The following is a 24,589-nucleotide window of genomic DNA, read 5'->3' as shown; positions in this document are numbered from 1 at the left end:
CATATTGAACAAATCTGATTACATCACCGAGGTCATGAGACAGCTAGACGATATAGTTTGCTATCGAAAAATAAATAAAGACCCGACTTCAGAATTACAAAACATTCTTTTTCCACTACTGGATACAGGACTACAACAAGGTTTTCTTTCTAAAAAAGAACATGACTTCTTGCAAAACAAAAATCCAAGGATCCCTCTTTTTTACCTACTTCCAAAGATACATAAAAATGAGACATCACCACCAGGAAGACCCATCATTTCTGGTTGTGATTCCCTGTTGGAACCCATTTCCAAATTTGTCGATCATTTTCTAAAACCATTCATCTTTGAAATACCATCTTTCCTCGGCGATACAACAGATTTCATCAACAAGTTGTCACTACAAAATTTTGAACAAGACATACACTACCTAGTGACACTGGACGTTGTTTCGTTATACACACAGATCCCGCAGGACGAAGGACTTTCAGTCATTGGTTCATATTTGGAAAGTAGACCTAGTCCAAAAATTCATACAAACTTTATAATGGAACTAGCCAGTTTTGCTTTAAAGAAAAATTACTTTAACTTCAACGGTGACTTCTACTACCAAGTGAAAGGAGTAGCGATGGGGTGTCCTTTCGCACCAGAGCTAGCAATACTCTTTATGGCCAAATTTGAAGAAAAATTTGTTTACAACAATAATCCTTTTTTTCAATTTATTGGTAACTGGACCCGTTACATAGATGATGTGTTTTTGACGTGGACTAGCACTGAAGAGAATTTGAAAACATTTCATTGTTGGCTCAATGAACGCACAGAAGACATCAAATTCAGTCTGAATTATTCTAAAATAAAGATTCCTTTTCTTGATGTAGAAGTCTACCCATCTGACAACAAACTGGTAACTACTTTATTCAAAAAGCCAACTGACCGAAATAAGATGTTGCATTTTACAAGCAATCATCCGAGAAACCTGAGAGAAAATTTGCCATTTGGGCAGTTTTTACGTGTGAGACGTAATTGTAACTTCAAAGATGAATATATGTTTCATGCTACCAGATTGCTAGACAATCTGAAAAAAAGAGGTTACCCGAAGAAACTTTTGAAAAAGGCAATGAAGAGAGCTTGGTGGACTCCAAGAGAAGAATTGCTGAAAAAGACAGAAAAATCACCACTAGACAGGATCGTCTGTGTCTCCACATTTTGTCCGAATTCGAACAATTTGAAAAAAATCATCATGCAAAATTGGCATTTGATAAAAAATTTGGATCTCTCATTTAGACAAAGTCCACTCTTTGCATTCAAGAAAGACCGCAATATAGCAAACCAAATTGTACAAGCATCAATGCCAAACGACAACAAAACTTCTTTACGGGAATATGTAGGGCTTCCTCCACTACGAGGACACCACAAATGTGGAACTTGTGTTTGCTGTGAATCCACGGAAGAAGGTATGTTATTTGAACATAACTCCACTTTCTGGAAACATGAGTCTTTTACTAATTGCAAAAGCAAGTTTGTAATCTACGGAATACGCTGTCCCTGTAACCTATTATATATAGGTAAAACAAGCCAAGAAATCCGGACAAGAATATCACAACATAAATCGCGAATCAATAAAAATGTTGAAACAGCACCATTGGTAAATCATTGGAAATCCAACAATCACCAAATTCATGACTTGAAATGGACAGTAATCTCTAAAGTTGATCGAGATGAAAGAGGTGGCGACTTAGATCTCAAGTTATCCAGAAGAGAAGCGATGTTAATTCTAAAGTTCAATACAGCCATCACTGGTCTGAACGAACTTTCGGAGCTCTACAAATTAAGTTAACTTCTTTCCAAGCTCTAATTTCTTCTAAGGGATATGCCTATTGGCATTTACAACCAAGCCACTGAAATTTCCCTTCGTTTTTCTCTGTCCATCTAAAACATCGATAAAATTGTACCGTTCCAAACTAACGACTGATTACTGAAAACTCGCCCTCTGTGTTGTTCAAAGTAAACATTAACATTGAGATACTGAATATCCTCATTGTAGCTGGTGTTTATTTAAAAACATCGATAAAGTTTCTTCGATCGAAAGAAATGACTCACGATTGGAAGTCCGTTTTTAGTGTTGCCCGAATTAAATATAAACATCGTCATCACGTTTTGTCACGTGACACGAGATAGTGCAGACCGACGGCTACGGCGAATAACGAGTAAATCACAGGTAAGCCTGCACTTCAGGCTCTCCCCCCTTTTTGTTCTCAAACCTATCTTTAAAACTATTCACTAACAGTCCTCGGGTTCATATACCCCCCGACTAAAAAGGGAATAATTCATATTTCACCAATTACCGTTTCCGTGGGGACTTATGTTTAAATAGTCGTTCTTGCCTCAAACAAACCAGTGAACTAAAGTCTGAATCTTATGTTTTTTTAAGTAAACACATTCACGGAGAGTCACGTGATTCGACAACGCGTCAACCGATACACTTCATGAGCGACGATTTTTCAGGTAAGCCCTGAACATAAACGTGGAGTATGAACACCTGTAGATAAGAAACAACAAGGAACGCTTATACTATCTTCCTTTTACAAACAGCGTCTACCAAAGAATTCGATAACCGGGTCACCTTTGGACTCCAAGTCTTCCGCACGAAATTAAGGTACAAACAACTTCGATTAACTAATTCGCTAACGCGTCTAAATCCATTTCTCAGCAATTAACCCTTGCACATTTACCCACAGCTGATGAGACATCACAATAAATATCTAGGCAGCCTCAGCCAGAGCAACTGAGCCAAGACAAGCGACTTTTCCAAGTCTCTCCTAGAAAATTTAATGTAAGTCTATCAGGAATGAATGTGTGATTGTGTGTTTCACATTACTAACACCTCCAGAATGTTAAACAATAGGTTCATTTTTCAATTTCCTCTTATTTCTAGAGCCATTTTTCTGAGAGATCGGCTGATCTACTCTTCATCCTACGGAGGTAAAATTAAGTCTCATATAGGGTGCTTAGGTGGTCTGAGAAGGTTTTGGGCGTCCCTTCGTTACTTAAAAGGTTTTGTTATTCTTAACTTCCAGGTCCTGATGAGAGACCCAGAAACTAAGGGGTCTCAAAACGCGTAGACCTCATGGTGTGACCACAAGAATTGTGAATTTTTGAAAATAACTAACATAGAGAGCATTTAGTTTAGTAACTCTTTCTGTGGTCTTGTAAAAAGTCTTGTAAAAAGTCTTGTATTTGTGTATTCAAATCTTTTGTTGTTTATTCAGTCTTGTTTTTTGTTTGATAGGCAGAATGTGATGAATGAATGTGTTGTGGAAACAGAGTGTTCAGAGTGAATAAATGAATGGTGTCAGGAATACTTGGAATGTATGGATGAATGGTGCGAACAATTCGTTTAAATATTGATGTGAAGTAAAAATCTTTGGATCTTTTTGGATAAGGGAAGGTTTATAAATATAATTTGAATTGAATAAATGTATGGATTAATTCGACGAAAACAAAGGTCTGATATGCATTTTGTTGTCTCTCAAAATGTGTCCTCATAAGTGAATTTGAGGTTTCAGAATAGTGGCAGTACTAGCCAATTTTTTGCTATTTCTCACAATAATAAGGGGGGCACCCTCAAGGGCGGAATCATCAGGGCACTATTAGCCTCCCAGTGAGCAGGAGGCGGTGAGGAATAATTCTTTATTCGTTGCTACACGTTTAGTTAATAGGTATTGCTCCATGCTGCGCTGCCAGTCGTCTCTGCGGTAGTTCACTATGTCTCACCTCTCGCCTGTCTATGATTAATAACGGGTAGCAGGGTACTGATTCCCATCAGTATTGTGGCTTTGGCAGGGGTCATCCCCAGCTCTGATCCACCTATGTTCAACCCACCCCCAATTACTTTATTTGCTGCCAGTCCGATGCGCTATTCCTTTCGTGAGCTATTGTACCCACTGTGGCACCTGACTCAGCCGTGCCAGGCTTGGCGTACATCCGCCTAATGCTCTAGGTCCTTTTGATCCGATGCAGCCTTATCCTCCTGCGAGAACTGAAGGGTTTTGATATATGCCATTGCTTCCTTGGGAGTTGTCAATAATCTGGACGAGCCTTGGTAATTTACTCTGTGTCTCGCTGGACACAGCATTGCATACTTTATCCTAAGCTGTTGCAGTTTTTTTTTTTTACTGTGGCAAAGGCCTTGCACGCTGCCTGCATTGCTTCTGTAAAGACCGGAAAAAATGCCACAACGTTGCCCTGGTGTTGCAGTTCCTCCTTCTCCCACGCCATGCGTAGCACCACACCTCCATCACAGTAATTGAGCAGCCTAGTGATGACTGGCCATGGAGGTGCACCTGGAGGGGGTGTTTTCACCAGGGATCTGTGAGCTTGCTCCATTACTAGCATGGCTGATAGGTTTTTCGCTCCAAACAGTGCCCTAAGCATAGCTTCTACATACTGCTCCAACTGGCCTGGATTTGTGGCTTCTGGTATCCCAGTAATTCTCAGGTTATTACGGCGGGAGTACACCTCAAGATCTTTGTTTTTGGCTTGTATGACAGCAGGTACATTTTCCATATTGAGGCACTCCGAGGTGACAGCCTGCACGTTGTCTTGGGTATTGGAGATTCTCTGCTCCGCAGCCCTAATTCTCATGATTTGTTTATCCATTTTGGCTGCCATGTGGTCCATGTGGATATTGAGAGAGTCTATTTTCCCATCTAAGGATTGAAGCCTCTGCTGCATAGCCAGGAGCGTAATCTCTAAAGTTGTTGTTCCTATATTCACTGTGTCCCCGTCTTGGTCCAGTTGGGGATCAGGTTGCTATTTGGTGAGCCACCGGGATTCAAATGTCAGGTGGGGTTGAGCTCTGTCTGTCTTTCCCATGTTGAGCACATCTGAGGGGTGCTGCTCCCACTGGTCTTTAATGTCGGCCGCCTCTTACCAGACAGCAAGCGAAACAGAAGCTGCCTTTACGCATCTGTCTATAATTTTTCCTTTGCCAGTGTGCTTGTAGCGTAATCAACAGTGTGATATGCTATGGGTGTCCTTCCAACCACGCCAGCGACTGTTGGCCAGCTAGGAGATGAGTTCGCCACCTGTGCCGTCCTCACCATACATGTACCACTCAGAGCACGCCTTCTCGGACCAGCACAGCAGTAATTGGTAGTTTCTCAAGCATCTCCCCCTCTGCTACCCTTCCACTCAGACTCCAATATGGACCTACCTTCTTGCACACATTTAGCTTCTTAGCTTACTATGCCAGGATGTCAAACTTGCTGCCTCAGCACTCTGTGGGGCCATCTCTTACAATTTCTACGACCAGTGTGTGCTTGCTTAGTGCCACCAACGTACGATGAGTCCAGCCCTGCTCTGTCAATATGCAGCTTTATTCAGTCTGTAGCACAGACGTGCCACCAAGGCGAAGAGGCAAGTCACAGCCTCTTCGCCTCACGGTATCTCCAGGCTCCAACAGTCTTCCCCTCGGATACATACTCGATGTCAGGTCAGAAGTCACACACTGCTCCTCGACCCCTCCGTACTATCGCAGTGCTTGGCCGCACCGCCTTTTGGCAAGTGTTCTTCCCCCTCTGAGTTCATGCCACCCGCTGTGTCGTCTCCAGCAGCGCTGCTATGTCCCAGCTGTCCAAACGCCTCTTCCCTTCCCCGGCCTACTTCAGCGCCTGCTTGCCTGGGCCCTTGTTGTGCACTTTGCTGCCAGGGATACTCACTGCGGTCCCAGGCTTCCACCCACGACTAGGAGCACCGTAGGCCGGGAGTGCACCCCTCTCTGGATCTTCGGACTCCGGCCACGCTCCACTGCAACCACATATCAAATCCGCCACAGCTCTTGCGCGATGTGGCCACTGCTGTTCCCGGCTCCGCCTCTCTGTTTTCCTAGGTACGGCTTGTCCAGCCCAGGTCTTTTCGTTACTCACACGGTCGCCATCTTAGGGCCTCACTATATCGCTTGTCCACAGCTCTGCCACTCGGTGCCTAATTCGCTTCAGTCCTCTTTTTTCAGCTTTAGAGACTCTACACCTAACATTACACGCAATTCCCTGCGTTTCACTGTCGGATGTTCACCGATTAGCTGGATTTTTTTTTACAGATTATTCATCCTCACCGGCAGAGCTACACTAAGGTGCGGCCATCTTGCCGTGAGCTCTCTGGTGCCCCCTTGGTCATCCCGTCAGTTGAGAGAATTCCTATGATTCATTGAAACCCCCCATTATTGCCTCTTGAAGCTTTCTCTGGACAAACCTCATTAGATGTTGAAAAAGACTCACCAGACCTTGCATCCGCATTCCCTTTCACTGAAGGAATTAGCCATGAAGGGTATGTTCCCAGGCCCTTTGTCCCACATGGACCTGCATATGGAGAGAGCCATCACCTCTAGAAATGTGCTAGATCACTCTGAATGAAAAAAATCTGAAAGAGTTGCGCTGGTGGCTAGCTATTTTGGAGGGTTTGAATGAGACAAACATTTTCAACTCAGTTACGAACCTGATAATTAAATTGGATGACAAACCTTGCTAGGCATCCACCCTTTAGGGCCAATCCACTGGCTTTCCTGGTCAAAGAGGGAGTCTTCTGTTCACATCAATTTCTTGGATCACCTCACCAGAATATTAACAATGAAGACTTTACTGAAGGACTCATACAACTGCTGTGTTCTACTACACGTAAACAATATCTCTCATATTTGTTATGTAAAAGACTGCGATGGAGCAACTCCAGGTACCTGGTTGTCTTGGGACCTAGAGAATTTCTGATTTGAACGGAACCATGCAGTAAAGGCGGAGTATCTTCCCAGAAATTCTAATTCTACAGCAGACTGGTTTTCCCTTTACCTACGGGACTCCAGAGACTGGATGCTGAATCACTGGTTCTTCTTGAAATGTATTGGTTCATCTAACACCTCTGAAATCAGATGGAGAAATTGGTGAGTAGGTGTCCAGACCTGGAGGTGTGGGCAGTGGTTGCTTTTTTCCCAGGACTATGCTCCCTGCCTAAACTACGCTTTTCCCCCTTCTCGATAATTCCCCATGCTGTTGTTATGCTCACCTGGTCTTAGTGACCCCATTCTGGACTTGACAGGCTTCATTCCCTTCTTTTTTGGAGTACACAATGGAACTCCCTCAACTCTCCCCATTCTTCCCAGTCATTCCACAGGACCCGTGGCCCAATTTTCACGGCCTAGTTCTAAAAGGACATTTTTCCTCGCTGGTGGAGCCTGTCTCAGTGATAATGACAGAAGGGGGATCCCTGTATGAGAAATGTCCTGATTCCTGGAGGTGTCATGGACCGAAAAGGGCTTACAAATCAAGCGGGATAAGTTAGTTACATTGATATATAGAAGGGAACTTGAATCTCCTTACTGCCTCTCTCCCTGACCTAGGTAATTTCCTTGCATCTCTTTTTGAAAGAATCTTTCCTCTAGATTGATCAATGTTTTTGAGTGAGACGTTTTTGCTTCCCATCTTCCTCTTTACTCCAAACCTTAGTCAAACACCCAATAGTTTGATGCAGGGTATTATGTTTTCTTGCCCTATTTCCCCATTATTGCTTGATCTAAGATGTCAACACAGTCTTGGTAGCCCTCTCAGGTAGGCCAGCTAATTCTGTTTTGTCTCATAAAGAGATTTCAGCTGAACGCAATATGTTTTTTTATTTGGTCTCAACCAAGCGAGTACCTGACATCAGATCTCCTTCATTTCCAGAAGGATTGTTTGCACTGGAAGGGATTGTTTTTTTAATTTCAGTAAGAACTAAAACCAAGTTGTGCATCTATGTTTTATCCTTATTTTCCAAGCCATCTGAACCTCTGTGTTGCCTGCTGCCTTCCCAGTGAACCACGAAAGAAGGACAAGTGCAGGCTCTGCGCAGTTTTGCAAGTCCTGATTTCATTAAGAAAGCCACACCACATGGTTATTGCACCCACATTGGCAGAATAGGTGTGCTGGTTCCTGGCTGAAATGGGCCTAGACACGTCCAACTTTATTACCTTCTCTGCTTAGGAGATTATGTTCTATAAAGTCTTTTTGCTAGCTATGGTCTTGGTGACATCTCGCTAATGACTGATTGGTCCAATGCCTGTACCTTTAAGACCTTTATAAAACCTTCTTGCCTTGCCATAAATTAAGAATTGTCTGAGCCAGCCACGAAGAAATCTAGATTTTTTACAGACAATGAGGCAGTTATTTTATCCATCTTTTCTCCTCTCTTATCCTAAGACGATGGTATCTGCTTTTTATTAAAGTTGTATTTTACCTCATTTGCTTTATCCCATATAAGTATCTCTTAACCTTTGGCTGAACATTCTTTATATTTGATGGTGTTGGTTGACGTATTGTGCCTCTCCCAGTGCACTTGGGTTTGTTTTCCTGTCTCAACCTGTGTTGTCTCTTTTCCTTTAGCCTGACGGTCCTGGCCCAGCTTCCTTTTATGGTCGCATGCAGATAGTTCCATTCGAACCTGCTACACACCTTGGATTGACCAAGTTCGCGTTTCTCATTTTCTTCCCTTGTTAAAGTTCATGTTCACAGCGCTGAAGGAGCCCTTCGAGGCTGTAGTTCTTGCTACGAATGTGGCTCTTCCTTGTGCGACCATTAACCAAAATAGAGGGGTCACTAGGGCTTTACAAGTGATACCTTGCATTGTAGACCCTGTCTAGGTTGCCATATTACTGCTGGCACCGAAATTAAAAGAGTAATGTCATGTAATATCCGTCTTTTCTTTTTTTGTAATCTCCCATCTTCAGATAAGTATCAGTGGGTTTTAAGTCAATATCAGCAAAAGTGTAATTTCACAAAAATAAAATCACAGTGCAGTGGATACTACATTATCTGTTCTTTAAGTGACGTTGTGTGACTTTTTATCCTAATGGGGGTTTATTTTACAACAGTGCTAGGTCATTTTTTTTTCTTCCAAAAAACAAATCTACCATATAAAAAATACATCATTTAATGGTGGGGCACACCCATGTACTAAAATTTGCAAAAGCTAAAGGAACAGCTAAATGAACTAAAGTAACAGCAATTTTAGATCTGTAATATGAATGGCTGAATGACAGAGTTGGCCAATCCGCCCCCATAGAGTACATGCAAGTACAAAACGTATTCGATTTCAAATCGTTTGTATGGTTAAACGATGCATTCTAAATATTAAATTAGAACTAAGAACATAGGTACCTAGCCAAAGCCAGACGCGAAGGGCTTTTTAGCCAACGGAACTTTGCGTGCTGTTATTGTTTTGCTGTTTTTTTTTTTTTTTTTTTTTTACAGTACTTGCAATATTCAACGCAAAACCACAAGTCCCAGACTACCGGGAGCTGTTATCAAAAAGCCATGGCTAAAAGTTCCATGTATGACGTAGGACTAATTAACGGCTTTGCAGATTTCTCTGCAACGTCAACCTAGGTTGCCTTTATTGACGCACGAGGTGTGCTCCAGTATTACATACATACTGGAGGACGAGCTCTTTCATATGAGACTGAGCGTGTACACGAGGTACTACGGTACATTTCAGCAGCAAGCTACTAGAGCCCCTGAATGCATTTGGTCTGATTCAACTGCAATTCCTGCTTCACGCCGGGGGTAAGGATGATCTTTGAGCTTGTATAACGTGCACTTCTGTAACCTTGAGGAGGGACACTGTCGTTCGCATTGCGTTTTATTTGTCCCTAAGCTTGGGCGACCGTTTCCCGTGTGTTTTGGACTGGTATATCCGCACTGTATTGGTGGTTGTTAATGTTTCGGTGACTTCTGAGCAAGGAACCTAGGCTGAGTACCACCTTGCAGCACCCATAACCTTAGCGCACTTTGGTCCCCGGTTACCTCTTGCGTTTCTGCTGGGTCGAGGGAGCGGGGGCTTCGTAAAAGTTTAACCCGTGTGTTTCGAGAGAGATGTCAATGCGCCTGGTTCCCTCAGCCGTATGTGGGCTGCGGCCACCGCGCGCGAGTCCTCGAATGACACGAGCTTGACATTGCAGTCATTCCCAAAATAGGGCAAATGTTGCCATAATCCTGTCCTGGCAAGAGAGAACCGTGACCAGACGCAGCCATAGCATGCAGGGACCGCGAAGGAACAAACGTGGAAATAAAAAGACTGATGAACTGTTCGGATCAGAGCACAAATGTTAAGATCTTCTTTCTAGCTGGCAACCAAGGGTCGCAAAAAAAGTAGTTTCGTTTGCACTTTATGTGGAAATATGTATGTTTCTTTCCAATTGTTTTTTATTTTCTACAACTGGTTCGACGTTATTTGAAAATGAATTGTTAAATGATGTTTTTCTTTTTAATCTCTAGTAAAGCATATGGTTGCTTGTTTAATTATTTAACATCTGATGCCAGCGTACTTGTGTTCTCTGCATATATATATATATGTCAGTCGTGTGGGTTTGTTTTTCGTGCCAAATGGACTAGCAATTTTTATCCTCAGTTGCACTTATTCTAATTGCTGTAATGTCTGAGACACATAACCAGTTTGTTGCTACCGCCCTCGCGTAACACGTTTTATCATGGGAGTGCCTCTGCTACAAGCCAGTGCTGTGTACCAGCACTGCCGCCAGTATTGTGGTATTTACACGTGATAGTGTTGCCCATAGTAGGTTATCATTGGGCAGCCATTCCTCGGGTGTAACATCAGTTTTGAGATCACTTCAGTAGCTCCTTAGAAACTTCACAGAAAGTTTCATTTGAAAGGGGCTTCACTTTTTTAATAGCCTGCCTCTAAGTAATTACTGACTATTTGTATGCATACGTGGGCCAGGCCCTCGAGCAAAGATTTGTTCATGGGGTTTAGGACTTGGAATTACATTTGTGTAGCAACACAGCTCTGAAAACTTGGCTTTTAATATTTTAACGTCATTAAGTATGATTCTGTACCGGTATGAAAGATGGCATGCTAGAACTTGCTTGACATCAAAAGCATTTTTAGCTGTAGAAACTGATGGCAAAAAATGTGACTTTTTATGACTGTGTGTTTAAGATTGCATGTTATGGACGGATAGCCACAGTTACTTCACCTGTTAGGAAGTCCTGACTGGGTAAAAAAGGCATGTCTGCACAGGCTCTCAAAAGTCCTCAGGCTTGAACTGAACTTGACGTTGAGTGCATTTTGGGTGTTGTTAAGACTCTAGAAGACAATTCGACTTGAAAGCTTGATCTGGACTTTCAGGGTGATGTGTGCTCGATCGCCTGCTTGCAACCGTGTATGTTCTTCAATGGACGCGTTTCTTTTGTGTACCTCCCAGGGTGTGAAAAAAGTGCTGGTCATGGTGCCACAAACCACATGATTAGCATATTGGAAAAATCATAAGAATTCTCCAGTTTTCTAAAACAAATACACAAAAGCGTCTAATTGCTTGAGTAAAAGGGTGTTGTACAAATGCTTTACGCCTAGACTCGGTTACTTCTTAAACAAATGGAAATAAGTCAGGCAGTAGGGCGTTAATTGCAAATTCCATCTAATCTAACATCTGCCAACCTCGATAGTGTACCAAGGTTGAATGAACCCTTTAACAGAGAGCTCTCAGGATTTGTGCATTAGCTGCACAGCGAGGGCCCTGTAAAATAAACCACAGAATGGCTTAGTCACTCTGGAGTTAAGGGGTCCTCTTCTGTGTCCAAGGGAAAGGTAGAGCCAGACCAGTGGGATGCGGGGAGGGGGGGTATTGATTATCTCTTTTAGTTCCTGGCAACTTTTGTAAACAGTGCAGGTTAACCTACTATTCCATGGACCAGTACATTTACATTTAGTCTTCCAACTTGGTTACTATAGGTCTTTGGCATTCCTCAACAGTTAGTTGGACATGCTTAATATTGGTGGACGCCGGGATGGGCCTTTAGTGCTTTTCTGGAGGGTAGCATCACTTTCCTGCAAGTTGTTTAGCTGTACAGTGCAGTGCATACAAGTGATGCTGCATCTGGTTCCGAAGAAGCTGAGCAAACTTGACCTTTAAAAGCTTTGTTCAGAATAATCGTTCTGCTGCTGTTACTATGTCATTCATAGATAAGGACACACAACTAAATGCATTCCTGAGCCAAATGCATTCCTGCTGTATTCAAATGCAAAAACACCACGAACTTTGGGAGGTATGTTCTTACAAAAACATTGTACAATAGCTCTCCTACCAGATTCAGAAGGATGGCATGTCTAGATTAGTCTGCTAATTGAAGGTTGCCATTTTTCGACCTCCCGATGTGATTACTTTAATTTTCTTCAACAATTTTGTACACTTTAAACTACAATTTTCTTTGTGGACCGAGGACACCACATCCATCTTCTGGTTTTGAGGGTTTTATTTTTTTGTTGCATATATTCAGCTTATTTTATTGAGGGTAGTTATAAAGCACAAATCTAACCCAGAAGACAACTGAGCACTGTAAAAGATAACAGTAGACTTAGCCAACATGCAAGGATGGAGAGAAGACAAGTACGTTTATTAAAGTAACCTAGGCCAACATATGCTTAAAAATACTGAAGAAAGAGTGGGTGACATTGGAGCGGATATAGTCTAGAGCAGTGATACTCACAGTAAGTCCCGGGGGCTGCTTGCAGTCCTCTTGACCTTTACATGTGGCCGCCTTGGTGAACAGCAGCTCTTTAGTTGCTGAGCACTAATATTCAGAAAAAAATGTTAAATAAACAGAGAAGCATTTATTAACCTGCTAATAAATGCTTGCCTCCTTATACAATCCCTGACCACTCAGACCTCCCCCACCACCTTATTGGCATCAGTGTGGCCCTCGGTCACGCCACAGACGGTACTTTGTGGCCCCTGGGCAAATGTTTGCTAGTACCCATGGTCTAGAGTGATAGGAAGATCATGACGACGTCAGTTTTCAGACTTCTCCTGAATTGCACACTGAATCTGCAAGAACGAGCTCCAGAGGGAGGTCATTCTTTTTTATAATAATATTTTAGTCTTGTATTATAACAACAACATTAGAATACCAATAGTTTTAACATTGATTATGTGTTCTCAGACATCAGTGCTGTTCCTGAACTCCTCCTCGTCAATATACTATTTATTACATGCATTACCTGGACTATTTTATCACATAAATATTTGCTTACGCCATATCTTCTAGCACTTTTTCCACTGGTGGGGGAGGGGTGTGGAGGGCCACCTCATCAATAACCATGCCTATCTAGCCCTAAAGGTCTTATGATGTACCTTTCCTTCTTGTTACTCCCCATCGAGGGAGATCATACTTGGGCCATATGCTGTTCTTTGGATTCCCAGCTTGGCCAGGGATGTGCTGTTAGTAGCATGAATGCACATGACTAAACTCATTGAGTTGAGAGGTATGTTTGTCAGGTTTACTCTAGTGAATGCTTTGTAAACTACACAACAAACTTTGTAGTAGATTCTGGTAGGGAGTGGGATTCAGTACAGTCCTTCCAAGGTAGAGGGGATGTGCTTGAACGTTTTCAAGTTTGTTATTAGTCCAGCTACTGCATAAAGAATTGATTTGATTGGTGTTGAACTCCAGAAGACCACAGAGTTTTACGTTGTAGCAGATGAACTGCTCTGATGTCTCCAATATGCCGATGACATTGTTCTATTAAGCCAAACTGATTGGTTTCAAGTGCTTAATGACCCACATGGCACAATACAATCAATTATTGTGGTTGGAACTAAATCGCAACACAACAAAAGTGGTATGCTTCTCAGCCAATTCTAGGAGCAGCTATCTCAGTTTCAAGTGGAAAGCTTTTGGAAAACCCTCAAATCTGTCCTAATCATACAAATACTTAGGTGTCGAAATGGATGTCTGATTATCATTTAGAGAGCACCTGAACCAAAGAAGAGCCCTCGCCAACAAACTTCAGTTTCCGTGCAAAGTGCTGCAAAAAAAGATTGGTATCCTATCACATTATTATTTGTTACAGGTTATTAGGGCAAAATGTCTTCCATCACTCATGTATGACTCCAAATTGTCCAAAGGGAGCGATGTAACAACACTAAATCACCTTCAAATTACCCTTTTTAAACGCCTCATTTTGCTTCTTGTTGGACTTGGCCCTTTTTGCAGTGTCATCCCTGAACCTTTTGCCTTCCTCCTAGCCTTTTTACTGACATAGTGTTGGTAGTTCTAGGACTCTGGGCACTTTAGCACTGCTGTCCAGTGTAAAGTGTGTGTGCTCTCTGTGGTAAACATGGTAAGATTGGATCGTGCAGACGTCGGGGTGGCGTTGGCCACTCTGATGAGACCGAGGGTGGAGGGGGGGCTGGCAGCTCCAGATTTTGAATGGTTTTATTTGGCAGCGCAGCTGCAATGTCTTACGCAGGCTGTGGCGCGCAAGTTCAGAGGCCCTGGGGGCCCGCAGGGTAGGATCATCCCTAGGCATGTGTTGTCATTTATTGTGCTGCAGCAAAAGCTCCGGTTGGACCAGCTCACCCTTGAGGAGCGCACGCTTCGGCTCTGCTGGATCCGCAGCCAGAAACAAACAGGCTTCGGGGTTCCGTATGCCCCGGAAATTCCTTTGGGCATGTGCACGGCTCTCCCACATAGCGGAGACTGGTCGGCGTTGGCGGGCTGGGAGGAACGTGGGGTTCACATGCTTGGGGATCTATACAGAGACGGGGTTTTGTTGCCGTTCCAGGACCTACAGAAGGATTTTGACTTGCCGAGGGGGGATTATCTTCTCCACTCTGCCTTGGTGTCCGGGATTCGGAAACATTGGAAGATGGGGCTGTCGGAACCCCCAACGTTCTTGGGATGTCAGTACGTCGTTATGGCGGCGGGCACCTTTAAGGCCATTACCTGTCTCTATAGGCGGCTGTCCACGGTAGGGCTCGCGCCCCTGGCTGCCTTGCGGGATAAGTGGGAGGGGGATCTGGGTAGGCCTGTTCCAGAGACGGTGTGGGCGCAGCTGTTGCGGCGCACCTGGAAGGGCACACGTAACGCTAGGTTTCAACTGGTCCAATTTTACACTCTCCACAGAGCCTACTTAACTCCGGCGAAGATTTCGCGGTATTTCGGAGGCTCTTCATCGATGTGTCCTCGGTGCACTGCGGAGGGGGCTGACTTCGGACATATGTTCTGGTCCTGTCCAGGTCTGGGCTCTTACTGTGGTGGCGTGTTTGAATTAAGTGACTGAGCGTGAGCAGGCAGTGGACATGGGAGCTTGCCTTTTACTTTGGTTTCCGCACACCCCCCGTACAAAAATTACGATCAAATTTTGTGATTTGGGGCTGATAATGGCAAAAAGGGAGCTTACCATGCATTGAAAGGCTAGGGCAGGACCGAGCTTTAGGAGATGGAAGGCGAGCTTCCTGGTTTGGGCAGGGAATGAAGGGACGCTTCGTCTACAACTGGCCAGGCGTGCTTCTAATGACAAGGCGCTAGATGCTACTAGGGTCTGGGGAGCCTTGGTGGAGGAGCTTCGCTGCGCGGGGAAGCAGGAGGAGGAAGGTGGAAGGTGGGGAGAATATGGGGAGTGAGGCTGGGGCCGCTGGGGAGTCTGCTCAGGTCGAGGCCACCTGAATACTTTCCTCGAGAAATCGGCATCTGTACAATATATTAAGACGTGCCGAGTGGTCGGGCCGCAGGAGTGGTGTGTGTGAGTGGCAGTGTGCAGCCTTTGGTCCTTTTGAGAGCACCGCGGGGGCTCATCACCTAATTTGGAGTTCGGCCTTCTTGATCCTTGGGGCACTATATATCTCACAGGGGGGGGGGGGGTCTGCTGCGGGCACACTGACCAGGGGGGGTGGGGGTAGAGAGGGGGCGGGTGGGGGGGTTAGGGAAGAAAATGTTGCAGATTTAACTTCTCCTGCACTGTCCTAAGTTGCCTGGCTCTCTTGCATGAGGCTATTGTATGTAACGTTGATTTAATACTGCGATGGTTGGGGAAAAATCAATAATTTTTTTTTTTTTTTAAAACCTGGTAAGATTGGTCTACACCCGTTTGGCATATTTAATTTACCGGTCAGTCCCTTGTAAAGAGGTGTCTCAGATACCTTGGGCCGGTAAATTAAATGCTACTGGTGGGCTTGCAGCGCTGATTGTGCCACCCACCAAAGTAGCCTTTCAAACCCGTCTCATGCCTCTGCCATTGCAGGGCCTGTGCACGCAGTGTTACTGCAGCAGTGACGTGACACCTAAAGTGTGTGCCACATCTGTGACCCCCCCCCTTTTTACTGCTTGTCAGTCACCCCTAAGGTAGGCCCTAGCAAGCCTATGGGCAGGGTGCATTGTAGGTAGAAAGTAGGACATGTACCTTAAGTGTGTGACATGTCCGGGTAGTAACAAAGAACCATTTTGGTTTCTCACTGCAGTGAGGCTGCCCTCGCATTGGAATGCATTGGGAATCCCTGGTAAGTGTTTCAGTGGTTATTCCTGATATGAGAGGAGCAGCGTAGTCAAGTTTGGTATGTTTGGAATAGTATCTAATAAATACTGCACAATGGTGTGTGCAGATTTATTATCACTATTTTAGAAATGCCACTTTACGAAGTTGACATTTCTGTGTGCTATGTGTCTGCCTGCCTGATGTGGATTGCATGTCTGGCTCTGGAGTGACAGGGGCTGGTGAGGTGTGTGTGTGGCGCCAGGGAGGGCAGGGTAAGTCAGCGCTAGGCTGAATAGGGGAGCTGCATTTGGAGTAGTGGGAGGAGTAGTCCCCAGACCCTGAATAGGTCTGTGCCTGCCTGAGTGAATGCTGGCTCTGCCCCCCTTTGGTGGTGTGATGACCGAGCCCCCATCTGAGAAAGGGGAAGAGGAGCCCTGTAAACAGAGTGCTCCATTACCCCCCAGAACCAGTTGGACTGGTTCCTCCAGCCCTGTGCCAGGTCAGAACAAAGGAAAATGTTGTGTGTATATATACTGAGGCTGTGACCCCATGTTGTTGTTCTTCCTTGTGCTACTGGGGGGACCTGCTGCTGCTGGGCCCCAGGAGGAACTGCCACGAGGGACTGCCTCCCTGCTGGAGGGCCCTGTGAGCTGGACTGCCTGGGCCCAGCCTTGCGCCCCTGAATCTGTGGACAGAGCGCCTCGTGAGCGCTATATCTTCTCCCAGGATGGGGGGAGTGTGGGTGGCCTGCAGCGTGGCCCGATTGCCCCTGTCCTGTATATAATCCCCTGTGAATATTGCCTAGTGCCAGTTGGCACAGTGTATATGTGTGATTATGATTCTAATATGTTTTGGATAATACAAAGGCTATTTTTATATAACCTTGTGTGGAGTCGCTTCTTTGATGTGTCTAGTGTGTTGCTGCTGTATGTGTTGCGCAAATGCTTTTTACATTGCCTCTGGGATAAGCGTGACTGCTCGTGCCAAGCTACCAAGGGGGTGAGCAGGGATTTTCTTCGGTGTGTAACTCTGTTGCCCTGACTAGAGTGGTGGTTTCTGCCTGGCTTAGGCGTTGTCCCTAGCCAACCAGAAAACCCATTTCTAACATTGGTTGTCAGCGGTAAGGATAGGACTTGCGTTTGCGCAGCACCACAGCGACCACTGTTTGCACTACAAACTCTGCATTTAGATTATCACATGTTTGGGGTTTATTTTTCCTGATATTGTTTTCTCCTGAAAGTGGCACTTTTGAATTGTGTTCTCCTGTTGCACTGTGGGTTGTGTATCTTGCCAAGATGGGGTTAGTCTATAATGAGGATGACCGTTTGGAGTACACCCGGGAGGAGTTAGAGGAATTCTGCAGAGAGGGGGATATCAGTAGTGGGTAACATCCTCCGAAAACTGTTCCTCTATGAAGAGAACCCTTAGAGCCCTGGGGGACTTTTCAGATTACCCCTCTGCATACCTAAATGGTGGTTTTGAGGGAGGACCTGAAGAGTCTGCACAGGAGGTAGAAAATGACAGGGCAGGGCAGGTAGGTAGTGAGGACCCCATAGTTAGGGAGTCCCTTGCTGGCTCCAGTGCCGGGGGCAGTGCCCCATCCCTTTCCCTGTCCCCAGAGGAGTGGGTGGCTAGGAGGGAAGAAAGGGATCATCAGCTGGCTTTGGACACGCTCCAGTCGGAGTATACCAAGGAGATAGCGCGGCTGGGTTTGGAGGAGAAAAAGGCCTTGTTGGCCCAGGACTTGAGTCTCAAGGCGTTGGGCCTTGAATAGAAAAAGCTAGAGACTGAGAGGGTCTTAGCGCAGGAAAGGATGGCAGAGGCAGAGATGGCCTTTGCCAGGGAGAAACTAGCTCAGGAGGGTAGATTATCGCCTGAGTGCAGTTTTAGTTGTCTGGATTCACCTGAGTGCAGTTTTAGTTGTCTGGATTCACCAGTAAGGGTGGGGTCCAGTCGTGGCAGCATAAGTGAGTCCAGTGTAGGAAGTCCCACACCAAGATCCCAGAGCGTGGTACCTAGTTCCCAGGAAGAGGGTGTCACACCTGAAGGGTATGGGTTGAGGTTCATGGGCGGTAGGAAACTGTCTCACCAGTCTTGGGGGGAATTTGTGGATGAGTGTTGTGATGCACTGGAAGGTTGGGTGATGGGTAGCACTGCAAATGATTTTGAAGGGCTGCTCAATCTGTTTGTCAGAGAGCACATGTTCAGTAATTGTTTTCCGGGGTTGCGCCAACACCTGTTGGAGTGTGGGTTCGCTGATCCCAGGGAGCTTGCCTGGGAGGCAACCCTCTGGGTAAGTGCCCGAGGGTCTGAAGAGGCATTTGAGAGTGATCCTAAAAGGAGTGGCTCAGGTATCTTCCAGCCCAGAATGGGGTGGGGTGTTCAGAGTAGCCCAGCTAGGTCCAGGTGTAGTGGGAGGGGTTTAGGGGCTCACATCCCGTGTCAGTGGAGGAGTGAGTGTGGACTGTGTCCCAAGGTGCCCGGAACCCAGTCTCAAGGCCTGGAGGGTTCCCTAAGGGAACACCAGGTTGGGGGCCTTGTCTGTTCTAGTAGGCCATTTTAGGGGGATCTCCTAGTGTCAGGAGAACCTGGAGCGTCTAAAGTGGAGGGTGCAGATGTCCAGATGAAGGGGTGAGAGGGGGAGTAAGTCCCCAGTGGAAGAACCAGTGGGTCAAGGGCCAGCCAGAAGGGCTGAGTCTCCTAGGAGTGACCATGGTGACACCACTTCTGTCGTGGGGGGTTCTTCACGCACTGTCAGACTTGGGAGATCAGCGCCGGGCAGACTGTCACGCAACACATGAGGTATGTGTTACCCTCAGGGGGAGGCTGTGTGCGCCCCCGGAAGTCCTGGTGTACCAGGCAAGTGTTCAACCGCAGGGTTTAGTCCCTGGGTTGGGAGGCCAGGTTCTGCCTGACCTAGAGGGAAGGACATCTGTAATCCGTATCCCTACCGTTTTGTCTTCTAGGGATACCACTCCAGGAGGGAGGGTGCAGAACTCTGGAAGGGGGTGCAAAGGGAGGGATTCCTCACCTCAGAACCCGGTGCAACCTGAGGGTTTAGACCCTAGGTTGGGAGACCAGTTCCTGGAGTGAGGTCCTGAACTGGTGGGAGAGTTGTGTTCTGAGGGTGCCTCTCCAAGGAGGAGAGTGCGGGACCCTAGAAGTAGAGGTGGGGGGAGGAGAGCCTATATATTGGAAAAATCATAAGAATTCTCCAGTTTTCTAAAACAAATACACAAAAGCGTCTAATTGCTTGAGTAAAAGGGTGTTGTACAAATGCTTTACGCCTAGACTCGGTTACTTCTTAAACAAATGGAAATAAGTCAGGCAGTAGGGCGTTAATTGCAAATTCCATCTAATCTAACATCTGCCAACCTCGATAGTGTACCAAGGTTGAATGAACCCTTTAACAGAGAGCTCTCAGGATTTGTGCATTAGCTGCACAGCGAGGGCCCTGTAAAATAAACCACAGAATGGCTTAGTCACTCTGGAGTTAAGGGGTCCTCTTCTGTGTCCAAGGGAAAGGTAGAGCCAGACCAGTGGGATGCGGGGAGGGGGGGTATTGATTATCTCTTTTAGTTCCTGGCAACTTTTGTAAACAGTGCAGGTTAACCTACTATTCCATGGACCAGTACATTTACATTTAGTCTTCCAACTTGGTTACTATAGGTCTTTGGCATTCCTCAACAGTTAGTTGGACATGCTTAATATTGGTGGACGCCGGGATGGGCCTTTAGTGCTTTTCTGGAGGGTAGCATCACTTTCCTGCAAGTTGTTTAGCTGTACAGTGCAGTGCATACAAGTGATGCTGCATCTGGTTCCGAAGAAGCTGAGCAAACTTGACCTTTAAAAGCTTTGTTCAGAATAATCGTTCTGCTGCTGTTACTATGTCATTCATAGATAAGGACACACAACTAAATGCATTCCTGAGCCAAATGCATTCCTGCTGTATTCAAATGCAAAAACACCACGAACTTTGGGAGGTATGTTCTTACAAAAACATTGTACAATAGCTCTCCTACCAGATTCAGAAGGATGGCATGTCTAGATTAGTCTGCTAATTGAAGGTTGCCATTTTTCGACCTCCCGATGTGATTACTTTAATTTTCTTCAACAATTTTGTACACTTTAAACTACAATTTTCTTTGTGGACAGAGGACACCACATCCATCTTCTGGTTTTGAGGGTTTTATTTTTTTGTTGCATATATTCAGCTTATTTTATTGAGGGTAGTTATAAAGCACAAATCTAACCCAGAAGACAACTGAGCACTGTAAAAGATAACAGTAGACTTAGCCAACATGCAAGGATGGAGAGAAGACAAGTACGTTTATTAAAGTAACCTAGGCCAACATATGCTTAAAAATACTGAAGAAAGAGTGGGTGACATTGGAGCGGATATAGTCTAGAGCAGTGATACTCACAGTAAGTCCCGGGGGCTGCTTGCAGTCCTCTTGACCTTTACATGTGGCCGCCTTGGTGAACAGCAGCTCTTTAGTTGCTGAGCACTAATATTCAGAAAAAAATGTTAAATAAACAGAGAAGCATTTATTAACCTGCTAATAAATGCTTGCCTCCTTATACAATCCCTGACCACTCAGACCTCCCCCACCACCTTATTGGCATCAGTGTGGCCCTCGGTCACGCCACAGACGGTACTTTGTGGCCCCTGGGCAAATGTTTGCTAGTACCCATGGTCTAGAGTGATAGGAAGATCATGACGACGTCAGTTTTCAGACTTCTCCTGAATTGCACACTGAATCTGCAAGAACGAGCTCCAGAGGGAGGTCATTCTTTTTTATAATAATATTTTAGTCTTGTATTATAACAACAACATTAGAATACCAATAGTTTTAACATTGATTATGTGTTCTCAGACATCAGTGCTGTTCCTGAACTCCTCCTCGTCAATATACTATTTATTACATGCATTACCTGGACTATTTTATCACATAAATATTTGCTTACGCCATATCTTCTAGCACTTTTTCCACTGGTGGGGGAGGGGTGTGGAGGGCCACCTCATCAATAACCATGCCTATCTAGCCCTAAAGGTCTTATGATGTACCTTTCCTTCTTGTTACTCCCCATCGAGGGAGATCATACTTGGGCCATATGCTGTTCTTTGGATTCCCAGCTTGGCCAGGGATGTGCTGTTAGTAGCATGAATGCACATGACTAAACTCATTGAGTTGAGAGGTATGTTTGTCAGGTTTACTCTAGTGAATGCTTTGTAAACTACACAACAAACTTTGTAGTAGATTCTGGTAGGGAGTGGGATTCAGTACAGTCCTTCCAAGGTAGAGGGGATGTGCTTGAACGTTTTCAAGTTTGTTATTAGTCCAGCTACTGCATAAAGAATTGATTTGATTGGTGTTGAACTCCAGAAGACCACAGAGTTTTACGTTGTAGCAGATGAACTGCTCTGATGTCTCCAATATGCCGATGACATTGTTCTATTAAGCCAAACTGATTGGTTTCAAGTGCTTAATGACCCACATGGCACAATACAATCAATTATTGTGGTTGGAACTAAATCGCAACACAACAAAAGTGGTATGCTTCTCAGCCAATTCTAGGAGCAGCTATCTCAGTTTCAAGTGGAAAGCTTTTGGAAAACCCTCAAATCTGTCCTAATCATACAAATACTTAGGTGTCGAAATGGATGTCTGATTATCATTTAGAGAGCACCTGAACCAAAGAAGAGCCCTCGCCAACAAACTTCAGTTTCCGTGCAAAGTGCTGCAAAAAAAGATTGGTATCCTATCACATTATTATTTGTTACAGGTTATTAGGGCAAAATGTCTTCCATCACTCATGTATGACTCCAAATTGTCCAAAGGGAGCGATGTAACAACACTAAATCACCTTCAAATTACCCTTTTTAAACGCCTCATTTTGCTTCTTGTTGGACTTGGCCCTTTTTGCAGTGTCATCCCTGAACCTTTTGCCTTCCTCCTAGCCTTTTTACTGACATAGTGTTGGTAGTTCTAGGACTCTGGGCACTTTAGCACTGCTGTCCAGTGTAAAGTGTGTGTGCTCTCTGTGGTAAACATGGTAAGATTGGATCGTGCAGACGTCGGGGTGGCGTTGGCCACTCTGATGAGACCGAGGGTGGAGGGGGGGCTGGCAGCTCCAGATTTTGAATGGTTTTATTTGGCAGCGCAGCTGCAATGTCTTACGCAGGCTGTGGCGCGCAAGTTCAGAGGCCCTGGGGGCCCGCAGGGTAGGATCATCCCTAGGCATGTGTTGTCATTTATTGTGCTGCAGCAAAAGCTCCGGTTGGACCAGCTCACCCTTGAGGAGCGCACGCTTCGGCTCTGCTGGATCCGCAGCCAGAAACAAACAGGCTTCGGGGTTCCGTATGCCCCGGAAATTCCTTTGGGCATGTGCACGGCTCTCCCACATAGCGGAGACTGGTCGGCGTTGGCGGGCTGGGAGGAACGTGGGGTTCACATGCTTGGGGATCTATACAGAGACGGGGTTTTGTTGCCGTTCCAGGACCTACAGAAGGATTTTGACTTGCCGAGGGGGGATTATCTTCTCCACTCTGCCTTGGTGTCCGGGATTCGGAAACATTGGAAGATGGGGCTGTCGGAACCCCCAACGTTCTTGGGATGTCAGTACGTCGTTATGGCGGCGGGCACCTTTAAGGCCATTACCTGTCTCTATAGGCGGCTGTCCACGGTAGGGCTCGCGCCCCTGGCTGCCTTGCGGGATAAGTGGGAGGGGGATCTGGGTAGGCCTGTTCCAGAGACGGTGTGGGCGCAGCTGTTGCGGCGCACCTGGAAGGGCACACGTAACGCTAGGTTTCAACTGGTCCAATTTTACACTCTCCACAGAGCCTACTTAACTCCGGCGAAGATTTCGCGGTATTTCGGAGGCTCTTCATCGATGTGTCCTCGGTGCACTGCGGAGGGGGCTGACTTCGGACATATGTTCTGGTCCTGTCCAGGTCTGGGCTCTTACTGTGGTGGCGTGTTTGAATTAAGTGACTGAGCGTGAGCAGGCAGTGGACATGGGAGCTTGCCTTTTACTTTGGTTTCCGCACACCCCCCGTACAAAAATTACGATCAAATTTTGTGATTTGGGGCTGATAATGGCAAAAAGGGAGCTTACCATGCATTGAAAGGCTAGGGCAGGACCGAGCTTTAGGAGATGGAAGGCGAGCTTCCTGGTTTGGGCAGGGAATGAAGGGACGCTTCGTCTACAACTGGCCAGGCGTGCTTCTAATGACAAGGCGCTAGATGCTACTAGGGTCTGGGGAGCCTTGGTGGAGGAGCTTCGCTGCGCGGGGAAGCAGGAGGAGGAAGGTGGAAGGTGGGGAGAATATGGGGAGTGAGGCTGGGGCCGCTGGGGAGTCTGCTCAGGTCGAGGCCACCTGAATACTTTCCTCGAGAAATCGGCATCTGTACAATATATTAAGACGTGCCGAGTGGTCGGGCCGCAGGAGTGGTGTGTGTGAGTGGCAGTGTGCAGCCTTTGGTCCTTTTGAGAGCACCGCGGGGGCTCATCACCTAATTTGGAGTTCGGCCTTCTTGATCCTTGGGGCACTATATATCTCACAGGGGGGGGGGTCTGCTGCGGGCACACTGACAAGGGGGGGTGGGGGTAGAGAGGGGGCGGGTGGGGGGGTTAGGGAAGAAAATGTTGCAGATTTAACTTCTCCTGCACTGTCCTAAGTTGCCTGGCTCTCTTGCATGAGGCTATTGTATGTAACGTTGATTTAATACTGCGATGGTTGGGGAAAAATCAATAATTTTTTTTTTTTTTTAAAACCTGGTAAGATTGGTCTACACCCGTTTGGCATATTTAATTTACCGGTCAGTCCCTTGTAAAGAGGTGTCTCAGATACCTTGGGCCGGTAAATTAAATGCTACTGGTGGGCTTGCAGCGCTGATTGTGCCACCCACCAAAGTAGCCTTTCAAACCCGTCTCATGCCTCTGCCATTGCAGGGCCTGTGCACGCAGTGTTACTGCAGCAGTGACGTGACACCTAAAGTGTGTGCCACATCTGTGACCCCCCCCTTTTTACTGCTTGTCAGTCACCCCTAAGGTAGGCCCTAGCAAGCCTATGGGCAGGGTGCATTGTAGGTAGAAAGTAGGACATGTACCTTAAGTGTGTGACATGTCCGGGTAGTAACAAAGAACCATTTTGGTTTCTCACTGCAGTGAGGCTGCCCTCGCATTGGAATGCATTGGGAATCCCTGGTAAGTGTTTCAGTGGTTATTCCTGATATGAGAGGAGCAGCGTAGTCAAGTTTGGTATGTTTGGAATAGTATCTAATAAATACTGCACAATGGTGTGTGCAGATTT

General features: G+C 45.8%; 1 protein-coding gene across 3 annotated transcripts in view; it reads left to right on the top strand.

The window, feature by feature from the left end:
• MFAP3L (microfibril associated protein 3 like) overlaps positions 1-24,589 on the top strand; it is a 465,114-nt gene that overhangs the window by 196,967 nt on the left and 243,558 nt on the right. The window contains exon 1 of one of the 3 annotated variants that reach the window (XM_085641828.1): positions 9,289-9,566. The exons of 1 other annotated variant lie outside the window; for it this stretch is intronic. The gene's annotated coding sequence lies outside the window, so the exon portion shown is untranslated. Of the gene's footprint in view, positions 1-9,288; positions 9,567-10,163; positions 10,183-24,589 lie in introns of those variants that run through there. One more of the 3 variants, XM_085641827.1, reaches the window with a different exon arrangement.

This window comes from Triturus cristatus, chromosome 2_2, assembly GCF_964204655.1.
Source record: "Triturus cristatus chromosome 2_2, aTriCri1.1, whole genome shotgun sequence".
NCBI lineage: Eukaryota > Metazoa > Chordata > Amphibia > Caudata > Salamandridae > Triturus > Triturus cristatus.
This window is presented reverse-complemented; position numbering and strand designations above follow the sequence as displayed.